Genomic DNA, 15735 nt, shown 5'->3' with positions numbered 1-15735 from the left:
AGTGCTAGTTCAAAATGCAGACTCCCAGGATCCCGCCCTCAGATTCTGATTTAGAGGGACTGCGGAAGGGCTGAGGAAGGACCAGGGAGTCATGTCCAGATAGGTCTCAGGTGCCCTGGAGTTTGGAAGCCACAGTCGTAAGGGTTAAGGAGGAGGTGCATGACGGGAACAGGGACAGTGGGAGAGTCCTTAGAGCTGGAATGAGGGTGACCAGCCTAGAAGATGACATCCCCGGGGATGGAGGACACTTGAACACATGTCACAGATCTTCATGAGGAAAACATCAGACCAGTAAGCTAGATGTCCACACTTAGGATTCAATTTTTAAAAGGTGGTTTTGATTAAAGGGACCAATTTGCTTGTCATTTTTTTTGGACTATTAGATTGGGGGTGGAAAGATTGTTGTATTTTGTGTTTTTAGTTGCCTATTGTTAGAATAGCGCATTTTTACTTCAGATTTTAAAAAAGTCACTATGCTCGAATGGTGATAAAATCAGGGGGGTTTGTGGTTAGTAGAACAAAACTAAGATTTGACGTCGGCACAGCAGGCAGTGATGAGGGATTTCTCACTTCCCCTAATAAAATCCCCAGTGTTGAAGGGAGTCTTCCATCAGGAGGGGAAGGTGACCAAGCTGCTTTTCCCTCTGGAGCCCTCACTTCAGTGGCCCTGTCCTTCCACTGTCTAGGAAGCTGCTCTTCCTTTGCAGACTGCCCCTAACAAGAGTCCCCACAGGCACCCTTGGTTCCCAGAGCCAGCGGAGACAAGCTGGATGTTTAACAAGTTTCATTACCAAATTTGTAAAAGAAAATAAATCTAGAGAAAACACAAATTATAGGACAATATAGAGTATCCTCATGATACTCCCTTATGGAACTGGGTCTTCTGGGCCCCAGTCCACACCCCCAGCTGCCCAGCTCTGTGCTCAAGCTCCCAGGGGCTGGCTGCTGTCTGAGCCTCCATTGGTGGGACCCAGTTACTATCACCATGACTCCAAGACCATGTTCTTGACCTCTTGACCCTCCTTAAATTCAGATTCCACAATCTAGGGGCAGATTCCCCATTGTTCTTTATCCAGGACCTTCCCTTTCAATTTTTACATCTTCCAAGAGACTTTCCAGCAAAGACCTTGCCGTTCAGGTGAGACTCACTCTGCCCCTTCCCTGTGCGCTGCTAGCTGTGGCATTCATAAGCCAAAGACAAATCACTTTTGGGGGCAGTGGATCTGCTCAGGTCCCTAGAGGCCTGCATTTCCCACTTCTCCCTTCAGCCTAAAGCCCTGCTGCAATCAAGTCACCCTGTTCTCAAAAACCTTCAATAGCTCTTCATTGCCTGTAGAACGAGGCTCAGGATCTCTCAATAGCGAAAGTTTAAAGGAAGTCTTGGGCCAGACACAGTGGCTCATGCCTGTAATCCCAGCACTTTGGGAGGCCGAGGTGGGTGGATCACCTGAGGTCAGGAGTTCAAGACCAACCTGGCCAACATAGTGAAACTAGAAATACAGAAATTAGCTGGGCATGGTGGAGTCTATACTAAAAATACAAAATTAGCTGGGCATGGTAGAGTGCACCTGTAGTCCCAGCTACTAGGGAGGCTGAAGCAGGAGAATTGCTTGAATCCGGGAGGCAGAGGTTGCAGTGAGCTGAGATCATGCCACTGCACTCCAGCCTGGGCGACAGAGTGAGACTCCACCTCAAAAAATAAAAACAAATAAAGGAAGCCTCAAATCACCTTCCAAGTCTATCTCCCATCCATCCCAGCCCCACATGCTCCACTATAGCTTCTGGGGCAGTGAGAAGGGAGGATAGGGTAAGGAAGCCCACATTTTCTCCGGAAAAATGGTCACCAGTTTCCAATTAGTCCCATTTCACATAGGGTGAGAGCTGGTGGGGCACTGGCCTGGACACCAGGAGACCATGTCCTATTCTGGTGTGTGCAGCCTTCTAGCCTCAGGTGAGGCACCAGCCTTTGCTGGGACTCAGGTTCCTCATCTGTAAAATGCAGATATTGGATTAGCCTATCTGTAGGATCCTTGCCCACAGCTCCACAGTGGCCTTTGTGACTCAAAAAAGCTGGGAAGGACTCAGTTGCCCAGAGAAGGCCTGACATGATGTGGGACCCTTGCTTATGCTGGTGACAGGAGTGATTCTGGGCTTTCTCTGCACTCAGCCTTCTTGTGAGGGAGAAATGGCTCAACTCTATGCAATGAGCACAGGAGTAGTGCTCAGCACATCCTGTGCACACCACTTTGCCAGGCCCTGGGGGTCAGGGAAGGATGAGAAATAGTCCCTGCCCATAAAGAGCTCCTGGGAAATACAAGACAAAAACACACTCGTGTCACGCTGTGGATGAGTACTGTGACAGAGGAGGACAATGTTAGGGTCTCATTGGCAGGGGATGACTGGAAGAAGCCTCAGAAAGCAGGGGCCTTGGAGCTGCACCTTGCAGGATGAGCCCAGTTTGGCTGCACACTCCCTGGGGAATGGGGAGGCAGTGTGGAGCCATTGAAAGCTTTTAGCGGGGGAGTGACAAGAGAAACACCTGCATACAGCAGCTGCTTGGGAGATAGGATCCCTGTGTGGGGACTTGAACAATACCCCAAGTACTATTTCGAAAGATTCGTGTTTGTGTTTCGAAAGATCACTGTGGCAACTGTGTCATGGATGAAGGGGCAGAGGTAAGACTGGAAACAGGGAGACCTGAAAGGCAGCCGCAGCAATGGTCCAGGCAAGGCGTGCTGACAGGGTGCAGACCTGAACTTCGGCATAGAACAATTACAGAACCCTTTACAAACCTGGGCATAGCCACAAAGAATTCAATAGTAGAATTTGTTCAGTAGACTCATGGGTGTCAGGCATACCTGTTTATTCTAGTCAGTCATTGTATTTTATGTCCTGGAATAGTTTCAATAGTTTCCCTCTCCTTCCTTCTCCCCATTTCAGCTATCTTCTCCACCTCACCTGACTCACCTCCATAGCATTCTTTTTTTTTGAGACGGAGTCTCGCTCTTGTCGCTCAGGCTGGAGAGCAGTGGCGCAATCTTGGCTCACGGCAACCTCTGCCTCCCGGATTCAAGCAATTCTCCTGCCTCAGCCTCCTGAGTAGCTGGGATTACAGGCACCCACCACCACGCCCGGCTAATTTTTGTACTTTTAGTAGAGACGGGGTTTCACCAAGTTGGCCAGGCTGGTCTCAAACTCCTGACCTTAGGTGATTGGCCCACCTCAGCCTCCCAAAATACTGGGATTACAGGCTTGAGCCACCACACCCAGCCCACCCCCATAGCATTCTACACCCAATCAGCCCCACTTGAAGTATAAGCAGCCTCACAGTGAAAGCCAAAGAAAGTATCTAATTCAGCATTTCTCAAGGATGTGCTTTTGGGATTATGGGCAGAGCAATTCTCTGTTGAGGGACTGTCCCAAGCATTGTAGAACATTTAGCATTCTGGTCCTTAGGGAGCTGATGGCTCTAACATCCCCTAGTGATTTTGAGAATCAAACAATATCCCCTAGGCTTCCAAACTTCCCTTACTGGAGCAACACTTGGGGTATTGTTCATGCCCCCACACAGGGGTCCTATCTCTCAAGCAGCCACTGTATGCAGGCTTTTCTCTTGCCTGCCATCCCCTGAAAAACCAGCCCCCAGGGGACACATCATCTACCACCTCACCGTCTCCCATCAGGGTAGACTGAGAGGATAGAGGGCCCACTCAGTCAGCCTGCATGTATGTCTGAAATAGCTTTATTCTACCCTCATCTTGGATTGAATTTGGCTGAGTATAACATTCTTGAATTTGGCTGAGCATAAAATTCTAGGCTAGTGGTCATTTTTCTTCAGAATGTGGAGACATTTCCTCATTATAAAAATTTTTTAAAAGCATGTACCCTCTTATTATAGTCTTAAAAGGTTCATGGAACTAATCTAGGGACAGATTTAGGCAAAGAGCAGAATGCTCACCTGAAAAATAAAGTGTTAGCAAGATACCAGGACGATTTGACCCTTGCTGGCAGGTACTTGGAACCCTTAATTGCATGCTTGTTTTATTCATGATTTGTAGTGTTCTGGGATACCAAAAGTAATTCTAATGGTGGTTGAATTTAACAAAAAAATTTAAACCTCATCTTAGAATGTCCACTGATTCATCTCACGCAATGAATATATTCAATGTTTAAAGGAACATAAAAACAAACATGCACACAACTGTGCAGTTTTCATAAAGGTCTATTTCATGATTGGTGAGTAGCACATTTAACAGTTCAATACATCTAAACAATGTATAGATAACTGCAGGACTGCAGCACTGGTAACTAGAGAGAGAGAGCCTATTCAACTAGAAAGCAGCTAACAAGCAACTGTCTAAAGATTTAAAATACAGCTCTTGTTTAGATCATCCTTCATTTTGATCACCTTCTCAGGGTGATCAAATCTTCTGATATCCATTCCCAGAGGTTTCTTTCATCTGGATTAAGCCTGCAACTCCAGGGCAAGGCCAAGTGTGTGGCCTCCAGCATCCATGCTCTTCCCATCTACCAGAGCAGACAGGGTGAGCTTCACACCAGGCCTCAGGGGTGGAGTGTAGCTGACCCCAGTCAAGCAGTTGTTGACTTTTGTAGAAATGGAAGCAGTGGGTTTCAACTGGAATTTAGCTGCAAGGCCAAAACGAGCGCAGCTGGTACCTGATGTCCAAGCAAGGTTTACTAAAGCATCAAGATCTTCACATACTTTCTGATAAATTGATCCTCCAAATTCTGCCCCATCATTGACATTAGTGTGCAGCTGGAAGTCCCCAGTCCTGTAGCCCACTGCAAAGTTATTCTTTGTCCGCTTTGACTTGGTGCTGTCAAAGCTCATCTGGTACCCAGCAAGCTGAACCATGAATTGCAAGTCCAGCAAAATCAAAGTTAACATCACAGCCAGGCTTTACACGCTCCTTCTTGTAAGAGGACTTGATTTTGCCACTTTTCTTTCCTATGTTTGGTGAGAAGCTAGTATCTAATATCATTTTCAAACCTTGACAAATTTGGTCTTCAATTGTGATTTCTGTCCCCAGAGTGTCATCAGTGCTCCGTTTTTCTGTGAAAGTCAAATCATACTCGCACCATTTATATTTGGACTCCAAGATCCCAGTAATTTTACCAGTGTCTGTCTTAGATGAACCAGACTTTGAGAATTCCAAGCCACCACATACATGACTTTGCTTTTACCTCGTTTTACTAACTTAAAACCAAATCCTTTGAATTGGAGCTTTGACAAGGTGAGCGTATGATGGAGGAAGACACACTGGCTGTGTACAGGTCTGTCAGTAGGTCGACATGGTCAGGCCTCAGGAAGAGGTGATCTGGTAGTCTCCTTAGTGAGGCTGCTGCTGTTGCTCCACTTGCAGGTGAGGCCACTGGACTCACTCATGGAGCTGCACCTGCCGTGGCTGGAAGGCAAGGGAAGGAGCTTCATTGTCTTTTAGCTTCTAGTATTGCTGTTGAGAAGTCTGATGCCACTGATGCTGTATCCTTGTATGTGACCTGTTCCCCTAACCCCTGCCCTTTGAGAGTCTTCTCTTTACTTCTGGTGTTCTGGATTCTATGATAAAGTGCCTTTGTCTGTGTGTGCCTCTGTATGATTTGTATGTGCCCGTGTCTGTGTCTCTGTGTGTGCCTGTGTGTAAGTGCCTGTGTCTGTGTGTCTATGTGTGTGAGTGCCTGTGTCTGTGTGTCTGTGTGCTTGTGTCTGTGTGTGTAAGTGTCTGTGTCTGTGTGTCTGTATGTGTATACGTTTACATTCACTGTGCCGGGCACTCCATGAGTGATTTTAATCTGAAAGTTATATCCTTCAGTTATGGGAAATGTTTCCTTTACTATTTCTTTAAAAATGTTTTCTCCCTTTTCTCTGTTTTCTCTTTCTGGATTTTGATTATTCAGATGTTGGACCTCTGGACTAATCTAGTGCTACTGTTTATCTCTGGTTTTCAATCAGAATCTCTCTCTCTTTCTCCATCTCTCTCATTTCTCTTTTTCTTTAACTTTCTGAGTGACTTTTCTGAAAAAACATTGTAAACTTTCCATTGAATTTCTAAGTTTTGCTATCAACTCTTTAACCTGTTTTTGAACACATACCCCTTTTAAGCTTCCCTTTTCCGTTTCACAAGTGCAATATCTTCTATCACTTTGAGAATATTATTTATAAGTTTTTCTGGCATTTTCTTTTGCCCTTGTACTCTCTTTTCTCCAAGTGCCTTTTCTCTGTTCTCTGTTAATGTGTTTTATTCCTTGTCTTTGATTTTAGAGGTGTTCTTCAGAAGGCGGCAATCGTTAGCTACTCATGCTTATTTTGGTATGAGTCACATAAAAATTAGTTAGAAGCTCTAGTTCATGCATGAACCTCACAGTCTTCCAACCTTCTCTGTATTCAGCCATATTTTGTTAGGAGACCCCCAGATGTGGATATCTGTAGGTATTCTCTCCTGGGCTGGTCAGTTTTCCCAAGAGGAATCTTCTGTCAGCCATATGTATGTCTGGATGTACAAGCCTGACTCACAGTAAAACATGTGGATTTCACTTAATCCCACTTTCAGAATCAAAAGTCTCAACCATCTTCTGAGCTACTATTGGTATCTCCAAATCCAGAGCCTTTCTAATTTACCTTCTGCAGAGAGTAAGCCTCCTTTCTTCCACTTGGGTGAGCAGGTACCATTGCTGGATAGTACAGGCTTGGGGTATAACTGCTCTTTATGAAGACTTTTTACAAATCCTGTGGTTTTCTGTCCACCCCCACATTCTGGCTTTCAAAGATATCTGATGTTTCTCATTCCTAAGCCCTGCTGAGGCTTGAGGTGCACATAGGCTTGCTTCTTTTTTCATTTTTCCACTTTCTAGCTTTGATTTCAGGGTTCTCAGGTCTGCCAAGTCAGTTACTGCCCATCCAACTGCTTCTCAACTTCCCCAAAGCATGTGGATTGCTCTCACCATCTGCCATTTCTTCTTCCATTCTCATTGTAATTATGAGTGTTTGCCTTTTGTATTCTTTCTCTGTCATTTTTGTTGGGATTAAGGTGAAGGCAGTGTATAGCCTCTTCAGATTTTTTTTTTTCATCTAGCAATATGCATTTTAGGTTCCTCTGTGCTTCTATGCATTCACCTACTGAAGGACATCTTGGTTGCTTCCAAGTTTTGGCAATTATAAATAAAGATACTGTAAATACCCATGTGCCATGTGCAGGTTTCTGTGTGGACATAAACTTTAAACTTATTTGGGTAAATGCCAAGGAGTGAGATTGCAGGATCAGCCGGTAAGAGTATGTCTAGGCTGTTGTTGTTGTTGTTGTTTTGTTAAGAAACCACCAAACCCTCTTCCAAAGTGGCTGTACCATTTTGCATTCTCACCAGCAGTGAATGTTGCTGTACATCCTCACTAGCATTCAGTGTTGTCAGTGTTTTGGATTTTAGCTGTTCTTATAATAATATTTTTAATGTCCTTGTCTCCTAATTCTATAATCTCTGTCAGTTCTGGGTCTAAGTTGATTGGTTTTTTTCCTTATTATGGGCTATATCTTCTTGCCTTTATACATGCCTGAAAATTTTTTATTCATTACAGAAATTGTGAATTTTACCTTATTGGGTACACAATATTTTTGTATTTCTATAAATATTCTTGAGCTTCGGTCGGGATGTAGTTAAGTTTGATCCTTTGGGTCTCTTAAACCTTGTTAGATAGGACCAGAACTGCATTTCATTGTGGACTAATTTTCCCCCACTATTGAGGGAAGACCCTTTTGAGTACTCTATCTGATGCCCCATGAATGATAAAATTTTACACTCTGACTGGTAGGAATAGGAACAATTCCTGGCTCTGTGGATTGTTCTCTCTAATCCTTTAGGGTGCTTCTTTTCCCAACCTTGAGTAGGTTCCTTACCTTTATGTGTGGATCAGGATTCAGCTGAAGAGTCCAGGGAGACCCCCTGCAGACCTCTGGGGCTTCCTCTCAGTGGTGCTGTCTCCTCTCTGGTACTCTGCCCTGCACCCTCTAGAGGCCTTGACCTCCCCAGATTCCTAGCTCCATCTCTGAAACTGAAATCCTCTTGGCTTCTTCCTTCCTATCTTGGGGGCCTGGAAACTCTCTCCAGCCAGTAAACTGAGGCAGTCACAGGGCTCACCTCCTTTGCTTCCCATCTCTCCGGAATTGCTGCCTTTCATTGCCTGATGTCCAATGTTGTTCAATATTTTGTCTTGTTTTTAATTTTTTCAGCCAAGGAAATAAAAATGGTTTATTTTCTTTCAACTTGGCTGGAGATGGAAGTCTAAAAATGTGGCACATATACACCATGGAATACTATGCAGCCATAAAAAATGATGAGTTCGTGTCCTTTGTAGGGACATGGATGAAACTGGAAAACATCATTCTCAGTAAATTATCGCAAGGACAAAAAACCAAACACCGCATGTTCTCACTCATAGGTGGGAATTGAACAATGAGAACTCATGGACACAGGAAGGGGAACATCACACTCCGGGGACTGTTGTGGGGTGGGGGGAGGGGGGAGGGACAGCATTAGGAGATACACCTAATGCTAAATGACGAGTTAATGGGTGCAGGAAATCAACATGGCACATGGATACATATGTAACAAACCTGCACATTGTGCACATGTACCCTAAAACCCTAAAGTATAATTAAAAAAAAAAAAAAAAAAAAATAAAGATCCTGAATGAAAAAAAAAAAAAAAAAGATTTCTTTTGAATTAAACTAATTCATTAATAAAGACAAATCTTTATTACTGTAATGTTCAGAATAGATAGACTCCACAGCAGCTGTGGTCATGATAAAAATAAAATCTAGCAAGTGCAACCCTTTGGTCTGTCGTTTGGGTCAGCTGTGACGGAGCCACCAGGAGGCTCGTGTTATCTGGCCACTCCCTCCCTAGACTGGGACCTGCAATGGTAGCAGTCAGTGAATCCACAGTGGAGGCTGGGTCTGATTTCCTGGAAGGCCAGAGGCCAGTCTCTGTCTTTGGGAAGCAGAGCAAGGGCGTAGGATGGTGGGTGAAGATGAAACCATTGGAAAAGTGATTATGATATCGTGCTGTTTTTCTTATTAAAAAGTTCCATCTAACCATTTGGAAAAAGGAATATTCCTAAGTAGGGGATCTATGTTGGCAACTTGAGAAAGACCATGTAACTGGATGACTCCCTGGACCTTCATCTCTTATCTCCTGTGGCCTTCTGGTGCTATCCTGCTGTTATCCTGCAGCTCAGGGGGTGCAAGTCTCTGGGCCAGCTTGTTTCTCACATACCCAAAGACGAGCCCTTTGATCATAAGCACTTCAAAAATTTTACCTTCATGATAGAATTCTTTCCAAAATTTATTGCATACTTTCCTGCCTTGGTAAGAATAATAAAACGGCAATACTACTACCACTAATAATGAATGCTTATTGAGTTTGGCACTGTTTAAAGTGCTTTGTGTGTGTTAATTCATTTAATCCTCACAACAACCCCGTGAAGTAGGTACAAGTATTCTCACCATTTTGTAGATGAAGAAACATACACAAGGAGATTAGGAATTTATCCAAGGCATACAGATCACACAGCACAATTTTATCTATTCTCGGCCCCTTGGAGATATCACTAGGATCATCAAATATTAGACTGTGGCCATGAATGCAGACATGAACGTGGATGGGCCTACAAGTTTGTGTACGAAACTGAGGCCCCTCGAAGTTAGGTTCCTTGTGAGCCCACTGAGGACTTTGTCGGGGCAGCACTTATTCTACATGAAAGCCTGCAGAGAAGCAACTCTGGGGGTGTCTCCTAGAAAATAAAAGTCGCAGGAGATTGATGAGGACACGGAAGAGTGGAGAACTGGAAGCGATGTGGTTGGGGGAGGCGTGGTCGTGGTGGTGGAGGACATTAAAGGTGCACAGATGGCAGCCACAGCGGGCTTCCCTGAGCACGAAGCAGCGTGATTGCAGTTGATTCTTCCGTAGATTGAATGGGACTATTCAGACTTGGGCTCACCTGTATTGATGGTGACCCTGACAGTTACCTAACCTTGCCATGGGTTAACTAACACACTGATATAATAGAGAAGATAGTACTTAAAATTTAGGTATGACTGGCTTGGATTGGCTCAAATATGTACATAAAGTGCTTAGCAGAATGTCTGGAATGTAGTAATAACTCAGTGAATGGTCTTAGCTGTTTTTAATAATGAAGCTCTGGAGTGAGGCCAAGAGGAACAGTTGCCTTTGGTTACATAATCCATCTTGTCCATGACTTTGAATTTAGTCTCAGGGACACAATGGGCAGGTTTCTCTGGAGGATGCTGGTTCCCTGAGAGGTGAGAAGCTGGGCTAGTAATCTTGGACCCATGTTCCCACCCCACTGGGCAGCCTTACTGGGCATGGCCCCTTCTGTTCTGGCTCCCTGGGACTTGGCTCACTGAGTTTGGCTCTGGGCAGAGTCGTATGACTGGTCCTCACTGCACCCAGCTTGCTCTGGCGGGTATCAGGTGGCCTGCAGCTTGAAGAACTCCTATGTCAGCAGCTCTGGAAGCCAGCAGCTCTGAGGGAGAGACCAGAGGTCTTGAGCTGGAGACACCCAGAGGCCCAGCGACAGACTAGTCTAGAACAGGGACATCAGACCTGGCAGCACATGGCTCAGCCCTGTGGAGTCCAGACTGCAGTGGCTTCGACCGGCCCCCAGGCTCCTTCTCCTCTGGCCCAGATAGGAACCGCACCCTGTGCAGACTGGAGGACTTTACCTCCTAGGAGCCGCAGCTTCCTACAGAAGACCAGTGGGTGCGCCAGCGATGTTAGAATGGGCCCACGTGCCCAAGGGAGGCAGCCTTTCCTGCAGCACAGAAGTGGGAGAGCATAGGTGGAAGGAATGGAGGAGAGGGGAGCAGAACTCAGGACCAGAGGGAGGCCTGAAGGAAGTTATCTTAGTGTAGTCTGTTATAGAAAACTTTTTTAAAAAGAAAAGTAATTTTAGTATTTTCAAATCCTGTATCTAGTATTTAAGGGAGAACTGATGCCCTAGGAATGTTTGACATTTTTCTTTTCACATCAAAACCCATTCTGTAAATGAAATTGCTGGTGGAAGCCCAGTGCAGGGAGCAGGTTGAAGCAGGGCAGCTGTGGTGTGGCCGACGCAGGCGCCCGGAGTCCTGCCCCCGCTGTGTGTGGCTCCCTCAGGAAGCCCAAAGCCCACCGCTACAGAAACAAGGGCCATGCTTTGAAACCTCTGTAAAATAAGAGAAAGAGAAACCCAGGCACTGCCAAAAGAAGCGGTGCCCCATAACAGCCCATGTCCCACTGTGACTTATGGGCAGAGACGGCTCCCATTCTACAGCTTCAAGGTTCAATTCATGCCCCATCTTGAATTCCCACTGATTCTGGACTGGCAGATCCAAGTGAATGAACATTTTATTTTATTTTATGTGTTTTATGAGATGGAGTCTCGCTGTGTCATCCAGACTGGAGTGCAGTGGCATGATCTCAGCTTACTGCAACCTCCGCCTCCCGGGTTCAAGCGATTCTCTTGCCTCAGCCTCCTGAGTAGCTGGGATTATAGGTATTATTACCACCGCACCCGGCTAATTTTTGTATTTTTAGTAGAGACAGGGTTTCACCATGTTGGCCAGGCTGGCCTTGAACTCCTGACCTCGTGATCCGCCCACCTCGGCCTCCTAAAGTGCTGGGATTACAGGTATAAGCCACCATGTCTGGCCAGAATGAACATTTTAAAAAGTAACTTTTGAATTAATGAGATAAGATTTATGCTTCATTATTTTTTTCGTATTTGTCTAATTACCACCCACTTTGCCAAATGAACCATTGCCAGTGCTTGAGAAATCTCAAGAGCCCCCACTGCATCATTCTCCTCTTCCCCAGAGCGTACCACTATCCTGACTTTTGTGGTACTCTTTTTTTTTTCTTTTCCTAACAGGTGTATCACCTGTGTATGCATCTCTAAGCACTATAGTTTAGTTCTGCCTGTTTTTAAGCTATATAGAAATGAAATCATAATTTCATTCTTGTAGAAGTTGCTTCTTTCATTTAGCAGGATGTTTGTACGATTCAGCCATGTTATTGAATTTCTACTTGCAACAGATTTTGAGCGTATCGTTTCCATGTCTTTGGGAAAGTCATTTAACTTTTTTGAACCTAGGTTGCCTCATCAGAACTCCAAATTCCGCTCTTACTGGAGAAGAGAGAAGATAAATGTAACACAACGGTCACAAATCACTACTGGGGATGGGAGAAAAGAGAAGTAGACAGTTATCTATGAGTACTGACTCCCTTTTCACTGAACTCAAACAGAAAAAAGAACATATTTGTGGACAATAGGAGGTTGGGCGCTATGCTATGCAGTCTTTCTCTGTGTTAATTGATTAAATTAAGTGATTAAATATTAATTGAATGCTACTATTGTGCTAAGCATTAGTGATATAAAGATGAACAAGACATAATCCCTCAAGGAGCTCCAGTTTCAATGACAGAGAGAAAGAGAGACAGAGAGAGAGAGAGAAAGAGAGACAGAGAGAGAGAGAGGCAGTAAGTAACTGCTTCTCATTCAATACAGTAGGGCAGTAGGGGTTGTAATGGGGTTTTACACACACTGCCTAATTAGCCCAGGGGGAAAAGTGGCTAATTAGACCTTCAGCACTGTGCAAGGTGATGCAGAAGGGGTGGCATTTGCATGATGTTTTGAAGGCCAAGGAAAAGAAAGTAGAGAAGGGGGACATGGATGAAGCTGGAAACCATCGTTCTGAGCAAACTATCGCAAGGACAGAAAACCAAACACCGCATGTTGTCACTCACAGATGGGAATTGAGCAATGAGAACACTTGGACACAAGGTGGGGAACATCACACACTGGGGCCTGTCATGGGGTGGGGGGAGGGGGGAGGGATAGCATTAGGAGATAGACCTAATGTAAATGATGAGTTAATGGGTGCAGCAAACCAACATGGCACATGTATACATATGTAACCAACCTGCATATTGTGCACATGCACCCTAGAACTTAAAGTATAATAATAATAAAAAAAAAAAAGAAAGTAGAGAAGGGAAGCCATGTCAGTCCAGGAAAGAACATGTGTATATTTGTAATATATTGCTGTGTACAAATTACCCCCAAACTTAGCAGCTTAAAACAACAAATGTTTATTACCTCACACTTCCATGGGCCAGGCATTTAGAAGCAGCTTAGCTGGTAGACCTGGCCAGGATGTCCCCTGAGATTGCTACTGAGAAGTTGTCTGGGCCTGCAGCCATCTGAAGGCTTGACTGAAGCTGGAAAATCTGCTTCTAAGAACTCTCCTGGGGCGATGGGCAAAAGCCTCTGTTCCTTGATGGCTGTTGGCCAGAGGCCTCGGCTCCTTATCACATGGGCCTCTCTGGAGACTTCTTGGGTATCTGTGTGATGTGTCAGCCAGCTTTCCATAGAGTGCATGATGAGAGAGAAAATAAGCAGGAGGCCTCAATGCCTTTTATGCCTTAGTCTCTGAAGTTGCTGTCATTTCCGCATTATTCCATGTTAGAAGGTAGTCCTAAAGTCAGCCCACACTGGAAGGAAAGGGAATCGGGCTCCACCTCGTGAAGGGAAGAGTACTAAAGCATTTGTAGTCACATCTTAATTCTATCACCAAGTACAAAGGCATGAGGTATGGATGTTGCTGGCATGTGTAGAGAAAAGTGAGATGGGGCCGGGCGCGGTGGCTCACGCTTGTAATCCCAGCACTTTGGGAGGCCGAGGTGGGCGGATCACGAGGTCAGGAGATCAAGACCACGGTAAACCCCGTCTCTACTAAAAATACAAAAAAAATCAGCTGGGCGTGGTGGCGGGCACCTGTAGTCCCAGCTACTCAGAGAGGCTGAGGCAGGAGAATGGCGTGAACCTGGGAGGCGGAGCTTGCAGTGAGCCGAGATCGCGCCACTGCACTCCAGCCTGGGTGACAGAGCCAGACTCCGTCTCAAAAAAAAAAAAAAAAAAAAAAGACAAAAGTGAGATGCCCGTTGTGGCTAGAATGGGTTAGTGTGGAATAGGTGGAGTAAAGGGATGTCCAGAAATGAGACTTGAACTTGAGGCTGGGCCCTATGGTCAGAGCCTGGCATCCCAGGCTGCACAGCTTGGGCTGCAGCTTGTTTCTCCAGGTGTACTCAGGCTCGAAGCGCCCTGGGGCTGGGAGTGCCCTGCCTCTTAGTGGTATACTTAGTACTTTGCTGGGAGCTCAGCACCATGACTGGACATACTACCCAGAGGCAATGGGGCCACACAGGCTGGTTCCCTAAGAGATTCAGCCCCAGAGGAACTGTGAGGCCTCAAAGCTAATGGTGCTGGGCCACTCTGTGAGCTGACAGTCTCTCCTCAAATAGCCGCCAGCCAGGCCCAGTTGTACCCTGATGGAGTGGCACAGCCAGAGCTGCCCACCCTCCTCCACCAGAGCCATCTCTCATCTTAGAGGGGAGCAGAGTGCTGAACTGCCCCCACCAACACTCTTCACATCAGGGGTTCTGATGAGCCTGGTGGAAAATTTCAGCCATTCTTTTCAGGAAGATGTACACACATAACTTGTGCATCTGTGAGCCTGCTGGGGCTTTTCTAACCCCTCTTAGACCATCTAGGCACCTCTCCCCTACCACTCCTCCAGACCTCCCCCAGCCACAGGTTAAGAGCTTTGCTGCTGTGCTGTGGCTCCTCCATCCCAGAGTCTCCTAGTGGGTGGGTTGGCGGGGGCAGGGGGTGGATGGGAAGAGACAGCTGGGCACTCCCCGTTTGAGTCCTCAATAAGATTGTCTCAGTAAGGTTTCTCCAAGTCCTTACTCTCTGGCTTTGGAAAGTTTCAAGCCTTTCCTAAGATTTTCCCGTTGTGGTCACCTTTATGGTCACCTCCAGCTCTAAACTCCTGATTCCACAGAACTAATTCAGTTTGTGGGTTACCCTGAATCCCCTGTGCTACTCCTGTTCTGTGCCCCCATGGTCCCAGAACCCAGAACCCCAATTTAGCTTCTTACATAATTCCACAAAACACCCTAAATTGTACGAGACATGGTGTTAATTATAGATGTGACTGTAAATCTATAGGAGGAGAGATTTATGTCATAGCATTCAGGGTTGCCAGATAATACCCAGTATACCCGGTTAAATTCAAATTCCAGATAAACAATGGATAAGTTTTTTCATTGTATGTCTCTCCCTGCCTCCAACCTCCCACCCCTAAATTTTTTCCTAAATCTGGCAGCCCTAACAGCAATGCCAACAACCTTAAATTGCACATTAGACATCCCTGGTCCTTGGCCTGCCCTCCATTGGGGATTTTTCACAGGCCGTGGCCCCTCTGTCGTCCCCAGTGCCCCGCATCTCATTGGCTCTCTGCTCCCCCTCTCTGGTTTCCCTTTGCTTCGGTTCCTCTTTTGTCCTAGTTCAGGTTAGCTTGCATATCTTGCATATCCAAAACCATCCTGGCTCTGAGCACAACAAAAGGGCCTTTCATTCACCCAGATCTGCTCTCCTTCTAAGGTAGCTCCCTCTCTTACATAAATATCATACGATAAGGCTCTTAACGCACGCCGCCATGGTGACAGCAAGGCCTTGCCTTCCCCTCAGGATGGTCACACAGCTCCCTTGCAGGCTGTGGTGTTCCTGGTAGAGGAGGTGTGTGAGGCTGAACTATTCACACATTCAGTGCACAGTTATTGCATTGTATACTTAATAGGCCCTGGGTATAAAATGATGAA

At 45.7% G+C, this 15735-nt stretch overlaps 1 pseudogene; it reads right to left on the bottom strand.

The window, feature by feature from the left end:
* Positions 1-4465: 4465 nt before the first annotated feature.
* On the bottom strand, positions 4466-5315 carry LOC100593338 (annotated as a pseudogene).
* Positions 5316-15735: the final 10420 nt, after the last annotated feature.

The sequence above is a fragment of the Nomascus leucogenys genome, chromosome 12 (assembly GCF_006542625.1).
Source record: "Nomascus leucogenys isolate Asia chromosome 12, Asia_NLE_v1, whole genome shotgun sequence".
NCBI lineage: Eukaryota > Metazoa > Chordata > Mammalia > Primates > Hylobatidae > Nomascus > Nomascus leucogenys.
This window is presented reverse-complemented; position numbering and strand designations above follow the sequence as displayed.